This window comes from Triturus cristatus, chromosome 1_1 (genome assembly GCF_964204655.1).
Source record: "Triturus cristatus chromosome 1_1, aTriCri1.1, whole genome shotgun sequence".
Lineage (NCBI taxonomy): Eukaryota > Metazoa > Chordata > Amphibia > Caudata > Salamandridae > Triturus > Triturus cristatus.
In genome coordinates this window covers 291,090,316-291,098,123 of record NC_140579.1, presented here as the reverse complement: position 1 = coordinate 291,098,123, position 7,808 = coordinate 291,090,316, and the positions used below count along the sequence as shown (strand labels likewise).

The 7,808-nt window shown below is 52.7% G+C and overlaps 1 pseudogene; it reads left to right on the top strand.

Moving 5' to 3' along the window:
* The first annotated feature begins 661 nt into the window (after positions 1 to 661).
* LOC146870137 (uncharacterized) lies at positions 662 to 1,962 on the top strand (annotated as a pseudogene).
* Positions 1,963 to 7,808: the final 5,846 nt, after the last annotated feature.

Here is a 7,808-nt window from a genome sequence, read left to right as displayed (position 1 = left end):
CCACATGTGGCCACAAACACGATTCTGTATTGGGAGACAGCTCCCGGAGCTTTAGCTCCATATCGTGCCACACCAGAGGCTGCTGGTCTTGATTTGCATGCCCTGAAACTCTATCGACTGCAACCACGAGACATTATCTTGATTGAGACAGGAATTGGAGTTCAAATTCCCCCAGAGCATTTCGGACTGATCGCTCCTCGATCTGGGCTTGCCCTTAAAGGCATCCAGGTTTTGGGAGGGGTGGTCGATGTCGATTACCAGGGGGAGATCAAAGTTATTCCATTGAACAGTGGAGACAATGATCTGATTGTGCAACCCGGTGACCGAGTTGCCCAAATGGTCATCATGCCGGTTTATGGAGGAAATGTCATGAAGGGGACGGCCCCAGCTCTTCTAACTGTGCGAGGAAAGGGCCGGTTCGGATCTACTGATAAGAACCCAGGGGCAAAAGTATGGGTAGAGTCCCCAAACAAAACTCCTGAACCTGCAGAATTAATCACAAAGGGAAAGGATAATATCCTTGTCATCATGAGACCCGGACAGGAAAAGTGGGAAAATTTACCTGCTGAAAAATGTTATTTACGAGTGTGATTATTCCAGTTTCTTTTCAATTTCTAGATCACAGCATGGCTTGACGCTGCGATGCTTGCGCTGTGTGGTCTGTGTTTGGGCGTGTCCGGAGGGGTCCGGGAGGGCCCGGGGATGCCGAAGGGGATCAACCGCCCGAGTCGGATGACAGCATTGTTGCAGCAACCGGATAACATCTGGACCTACTTGGCCGGGAATGTGCTGAATACTTCCCACTTCTGTATGAGAAATCTTCAGAGTACAGCTGATATGATATCCACTTGTCTTGTTGCCGTACCTACCCCTGCACATGTGCTTCTGCACATCTTCAACCAAACTAACTTTGATGGGGTAGTGGAGGAAACTGATGTCCAAACACATCTGAGTCTTTATGAGTACTGTTGTTTTTGCCCAGAGGTTACAGATAAACTCTGGAGGAACATGATGAGTATTGTTACCTACAATATCACTACTGGAGACGTTTGCTATCAACTAACTTGTGACCCTGCCAAAATTGGCAAGTGTGGCCAATTGAAACTAGAGAAAAGCACACAATTGACCACTGATCAATAAACATTATGTCACTCACGACATGACAGTTCTTGCAGTAATGTTACCAATTATATGGTCTGTAATCATACAGTATTAACCGCTAGCCATGTTAACCATGTGAAATTATCTTAGGGATGGCTGTTTTCGTGCGGCAATATTTCATACACTTACATACCAGCTAATATAACTGGAGGACCTTGTGCCTTATCACGTTTAAGTCTTATGCTATTTCCCATGCATTCTATCACACACATTCGCTCTTCTAGAGCCGCTGTTCATTTACCTGAGGATTGTGACTCCAATATTGATTTGCTTTCTAGAGCAGAGTATACTAGTTTGGCTATTTCCATTGTAGGAGTGCCAGGACTGTCCGTTTATAATGCAAGAACTATTGCTAAGCTTGCCTGTTTACTTGTGAAGAATCTCAATCATACTTCTGCGGCTTTAGCTGATTTGTTATTAGATGTTCAAGGAACGAAAAAAGCTGTTTTGCAGAATAGGGCAGCTGTGGACTATTTGTTGTTAAAACCCAACCACGGTTGCGAGGACTTTGATGGACTCTGTTGTTTCAATTTATCTGATCATTCTACATCTATCCATGCGCATATTAATGCTTTAAAAGATTTAGTGAAAGGGGTTACCCAAAACGTTGATCAAGGATGGCGGGATTGGTTGTTTGGGTGGCTACCTAATTTTGGACAGCTTCGTTATATCTTGGGTGTTATTGTAGTGATTATTTGCATTTCTATCTCACTATGTTGTTGTATTCAATGCATTCCTAATCTTCTCTCCCTTCTTCGTCCCAGATCCATGGTATTTAGGCCAATGGGGTATGATGGGTGAATTGAGTGTCAAGGGGTGGAATGTACTGCATTTGCCATTTTCACGTGCTAAACTGCATGTTGACCTCGATTCCATGTGATGCTCTGATCCTCCATTTTGTTGTACTGCATTTCCATTTTGTGCTGCTTTGACCTGTAGTTACACTTCAGCAGTAACATAAACATGTTATTCACGTAAACCAGTACGAGCTGGTGCAAGACATACCTCGTGAGGTTATTTTGTACCTTGAGCTTGTTTTTGTGCATTCTATGCTTATCTCTAGGACAGAGGGAGGATGCGCTGACCCCCCTGTGACCCACAGGCGGTCGCTCCTATCCCCTGCTGCTGCCTACGCCTGCTGCTGCCTACGCCTGCCGCTGCCTACGCCTGCCGCTGCCTTTCACCCACTGCAACCCCCGTTGGCGCCACTTACCTCCTTCCGCCGCTCTCAGGTACCGGCCTCCGCTCGCTGCCTGCTTGTTTTTCTTCTTTTTCGCCGTTTCCGCCGCCACTGCCCCGGTCACTCTTTCCCCTCCTCCCGCTTCCCTGTTCCGGTCCCCGCAGTCCCGCCTCCCCTCACTGCCCATTGGCTACCCAGCCTCCCGCCTCCCTGCTGACCCTCCCTCCGGGCTCCTACTTAGGGATCCTCACCGCGCTGGTCAGTGTGACCCCCCTGTGACCCACAGGCGGTCGCTCCTATCCCCTGCTGCTGCCTACGCCTGCTGCTGCCTACGCCTGCCGCTGCCTACGCCTGCCGCTGCCTTTCACCCACTGCAACCCCCGTTGGCGCCACTTACCTCCTTCCGCCGCTCTCAGGTACCGGCCTCCGCTCGCTGCCTGCTTGTTTTTCTTCTTTTTCGCCGTTTCCGCCGCCACTGCCCCGGTCACTCTTTCCCCTCCTCCCGCTTCCCTGTTCCGGTCCCCGCAGTCCCGCCTCCCCTCACTGCCCATTGGCTACCCAGCCTCCCGCCTCCCTGCTGACCCTCCCTCCGGGCTCCTACTTATGACGCCCCTTCCGCGACCGCGCAGCGGACGCGCGCAGCGGGAGCGCCGATTGAGCGCCGAAGGTGCGCCAAAGGTAAGCCCGTCTGCGCCCGTCCGCGCCTGGACCGCGCCCAGCGCCAGACTCCCTGGTCCCCGCGCCCGCCAGCCCCCCCGCAGGATCTACGACTTCGCTACGCTCATCGCACTCAAAACCGCCCGAGCCCCCGGATGCTACCGAGCGTCCCCGCGACGCACCCATGGACCCTTCACCTGCCGATCCTGCAACTTCTCTTGCCTCCAAACAAGCACCACGCCCACCAAGACGGACAACAGCAACCACCTCAAGTGCATCCTGCTCAACACCCGCTCCGTCCACAGACACGCCGTGGAACTCTGGAACCTCCTCGACACCGCATCTCCGGACGTCGCCTTCCTCACGGAAACCTGGATGAACGACTCTTCAGCCCCCGACATCGCCATAGCCATCCCGGACGGCTACAAGATCATCAGGAAGGATCGCGTCAACCAGACCGGAGGAGGCATCGCCATCGTACACAAGAGCACCATTCGCATCTCGACTGACTCCATCGACGTATTCAACGCCGCCGAATACCTGCACTTCCAGATCCACACCGACCCCAAGACTACCCTCAGAGGCACCCTCATCTACAGACCCCCGGGACCACGCGCACAGTTCTGCGAAGACATCGCCGACTTCATCAGCCCTCACGCCCTCCCCTCCGCCGACTACATCCTCCTCGGGGACCTCAACTTCCACCTGGAGAACAACAATGACCACAACACCACCGCCCTGCTGGATAACCTCGCCAACCTCGGACTTCAGCAACTGGTCAACACCCCCACCCACTTCGCCGGCCACACGCTCGACCCACTCTTCTCGTCCAGCAAGCACGTCACCTTTAGCCACTCCACCGGACTTCACTGGACCGACCACAGCTGCGTCCATTTCAGCTTCAGAAAGAACACGGTCCACAATCACCCGAAGCAGGCTCCCCACAGAAACTGGAGCAAGATCACCGCCGACCAGCTCGCCACCTCCCTCAGCCAGAGCCCACCTGCCAGGACCACGGACCCTAACACAGCTGCCCTCGACCTCACGCAGTGGCTGACCTCCTGTGCCGACGACCTCGCCCCACTGAAGAACCCCCCCTCCAGACCCAGAAGCAAGAAGGCCCCCTGGTTCACCGACGAACTCAAGGACTCCAAGAAGGCCTGCCGCACCCTCGAGAAGGCCTGGCTCCTCAACAAGACCGCCGACAACAGAACAGCACTCAAACTCGCCACTCGCAGACATCACCAGCTCATCCGCACCACCAAGAAGAAATCTCTGCGGGAACGACTGGACAAGAACGCCCATGACAGCAAGGAGCTCTTCAACATCGTCAAGGAGTTCTCCAACCCCAGCACCGGCAACAACGACATCACTCCCTCACAGGACCTCTGCGACTCCCTCGCCTCGTACTTCCACCGCAAGATCGCCGACATCCACAACAGCTTCGACATTTCACCCCCGCACCCATCGGTTGTACCTTCGCGCCCCGCCGCCACCCTCCAGACATGGACCGAGGTGACCCCCGAAGACACGTCACGCATGATGAACACCATCCACTCCGGATCTCCGACCGACCCGTGCCCCCATCATGTCTTCAACAAGGCAGCCTCTACCATCGCACCCCACCTCCGAGACATCATCAACACCTCCTTCAACACAGCAACCTTCCCGGAGAGCTGGAAGCACGCCGAACTCAGCGCTCTGCTGAAGAAACCAACAGCGGACCCGACCGACCTCAAGAACTACCGCCCCATCTCGCTCCTTCCTTTCCCGGCCAAAGTCATCGAGAAGGTCGTCAACAAGCAACTGGCAGCCTTCCTCGAGACGAACGGATCCCTCGACCCATCACAGTCCGGATTCAGAGCCAACCACAGCACCGAGACAGCCCTCATCGCAGCCACCGACGACATCCGAGCCCTGCTCGACAACGGCGAAACAGCGGCACTCATCCTCCTAGACCTCTCCGCAGCATTTGACACTGTCTGCCACCGCACACTAGTCCAACGCCTCAACGACACCGGCATCCAAGGGAAGGCTCTGGAATGGATCATCTCATACCTCTCCGGCAGAACACAGAGAGTACGCCTCCCTCCGTTCCGCTCCGAGGCCACCGAAGTCATCTGCGGCGTCCCGCAAGGATCGTCGCTCAGCCCTACTCTCTTCAACATCTACATGAAACCCCTCGCTGCCATCGCACGCCAACACAACCTCAACATCATTTCCTACGCCGATGACACCCAGCTGATTCTCTCCCTCTCCAGAGACCCCGACACCGCCAAAGCCAGCCTGCACGAAGGGATGACAGACGTCGCTGAATGGATGAACATCAGCCGCCTGAAACTGAACACGGACAAGACAGAAGTCCTCATTCTGGGACCATCACCCTCCGCATGGGACGACTCCTGGTGGCCCCCGGCACTAGGCACCGCACCTGAACCGACGGACCACGCACGCAACTTGGGCGTCATACTGGATTCCTCCCTATCGATGACCAGACAAGTCAACGCCGTCTCCTCAGCTTGCTTCCACAACCTCCGCTTGCTCCGAAAGATCTTCCGATGGATCCCGACCGAGACCAGGAAGACGGTCACCCACGCTCTCGTCACCAGCAGACTAGACTACGGAAACACCCTCTACGCCGGTACTACAGCCAAGCTTCAGAAAAGACTTCAGCGTATCCAGAACGCCTCCGCCCGACTCATCCTGGACGTCCCCCGACGCAGCCACATCTCGTGCCACCTGAGAGACCTGCACTGGCTCCCTGTCAACAAGAGGATCACGTTCAGACTCCTCACCCACGCACACAAGTCCCTCCACGACCTAGGTCCAGGGTACCTCAACAGCCGCCTCACCTTCTACACGCCCACCCGCCGGCTACGTTCCGCTAACCTCGCCCTCGCCCCTCGCATCCAGAGAGCCACCGCTGGAGGAAGGTCATTCTCCTACCTGGCAGCTAAGACTTGGAACTCCCTACCCGTCCACCTGCGGATGACCCAGGACCACCTGGCCTTCAGGAAACAGCTCAAGACCTGGCTGTTCGAGCAGTAGCAGACCCCCTTCCCCAAGCGCCTTGAGACCCTTACGGGTGAGTAGTGCGCGATATAAGTTCCATGATTGATTGATTGATTGATTGATTGCAAGGCTCTCCAAGGTTGGAGACAGGGAAAGGAATGTCTTTTGCCTCGGCGCACCAAAGCAGAATCTGGCCAGGTCTGTATGGGTGGATCTGAAGCAGAGATGCGGCCAGCACCTATGATGGATAGATGGGCGAGAACGCCTGCTAGAGGGTTCTCGAACGTGTTGATTTAACTATAAAAAGCAGTGTCTGTGGGGTGGAGCTCAGGAACTCAGTCTTGGAGTGGACGCACTCGCGGGACGACTTTGGTGCCCGGAGAGAATACTTCCTGTGCCCCAGTCTCTACAGGGTTCCCGACTTGGTGTTTTCGGTGCTTGGCCAGGGATGTTGAAGACTCCGGTGCAGACGCATCTGGTGAGGTGCTTTGTACATTAACTGTTTATATATCTATATTCAAGATCTCATATTTGTATATATATATAGTGTGGGGTATTCATTGTTCCACTTGGTGCCTAAGAACTTACTAGCTTCAGTAACTTATTGCCCTTCTCTACGATACTAATAAAGCTCATTTTACCTCCAGAGGAGTGTTGGAGTTTCTGTGTAAGTAAGTGGTGTGCGTAAGTTTAGATTACGCAAGTGGGCAAGGCAATACAGTGTGATGAATTATTTTCATGAGTGATTAGGTGTGTGAGTACCTCTGTCGATGAGTGGCGGTATGTGAGTGACTATAAAGGTGTATGAGTGCATATGATAGTCCTGTACTGAGTGACCGTAAGTATGAGTGACTGTACGGGTGAGTGAGTGGATGTGTGTGTAGACCTAAGAATCAGTGAGCGGGTATGTAGTTATTAATGTTGGAGTGTCTATGGTTTTGAGAAAGGCAGTCTGTAATTTAGAGTGGGTGTATCAAAAGTTATATTAGGGTGTGATAAGATGCATGAAATTATCACATGGATGATGTCATCAGTGATGTCACTGACCATGTTATGAGTGATGTAATATGTGACATCATCAGCAGTGCATTGCGGGGGCGCGAGTTCTAGTTAGCTGAACTAACTATAAAGGGAATTTCACGGGTTTTGTATGAGTGAAATGTCCAACTAACTATAACACCCCTGAAACCTATGTTTTTTTCAGTGAATTTCAAAGGTTCTTTAAATGCTAGTTTCTAACTATAACGTGCCTGAAACCTATGGTTTTTTTCAGTGAATTTCTAAGGTTTTTTAAATGCTAGTTTCTGACAATGCCTACAGAAGTGTGACATGTGAAGAAAGAAGAAAAAACGCACAGAAAGAAGCAAAAGAAAAGTAGAAAAAAACAACAGAAGTCCACAAAGACAAAGAAAAATGCAGGAAGAAGCAAGACATGTGCAGAAATAACCAACAGAGGAGCAGAAAGAGGCCTTGTTGCAAAATCATCCTGTGCCCACAACTTTTTCAGACGGGTACTGGTAGTAACTGACTCTGACTAACCAGGCCTAGAGCCAGTGCTATGCTATAAGACACTTAGAATACAGTGCAAACACCTACATACACTAGTCGACACTATGCTTTGGGGTACCCCTGTGATTAGCATGACCTACTCTGTAAGTCCCTAGTACATAATAGTGCAGGGGGATTAAAACTACCTCTTAAAACGCGCCATGGGGCGCGTTTGCACAGTGGTGAATGGAGGGGTGGTATGAGGTGACATGTGCAAACACGCCCTGTTGCCGTTTTAAGTTGGGAGATT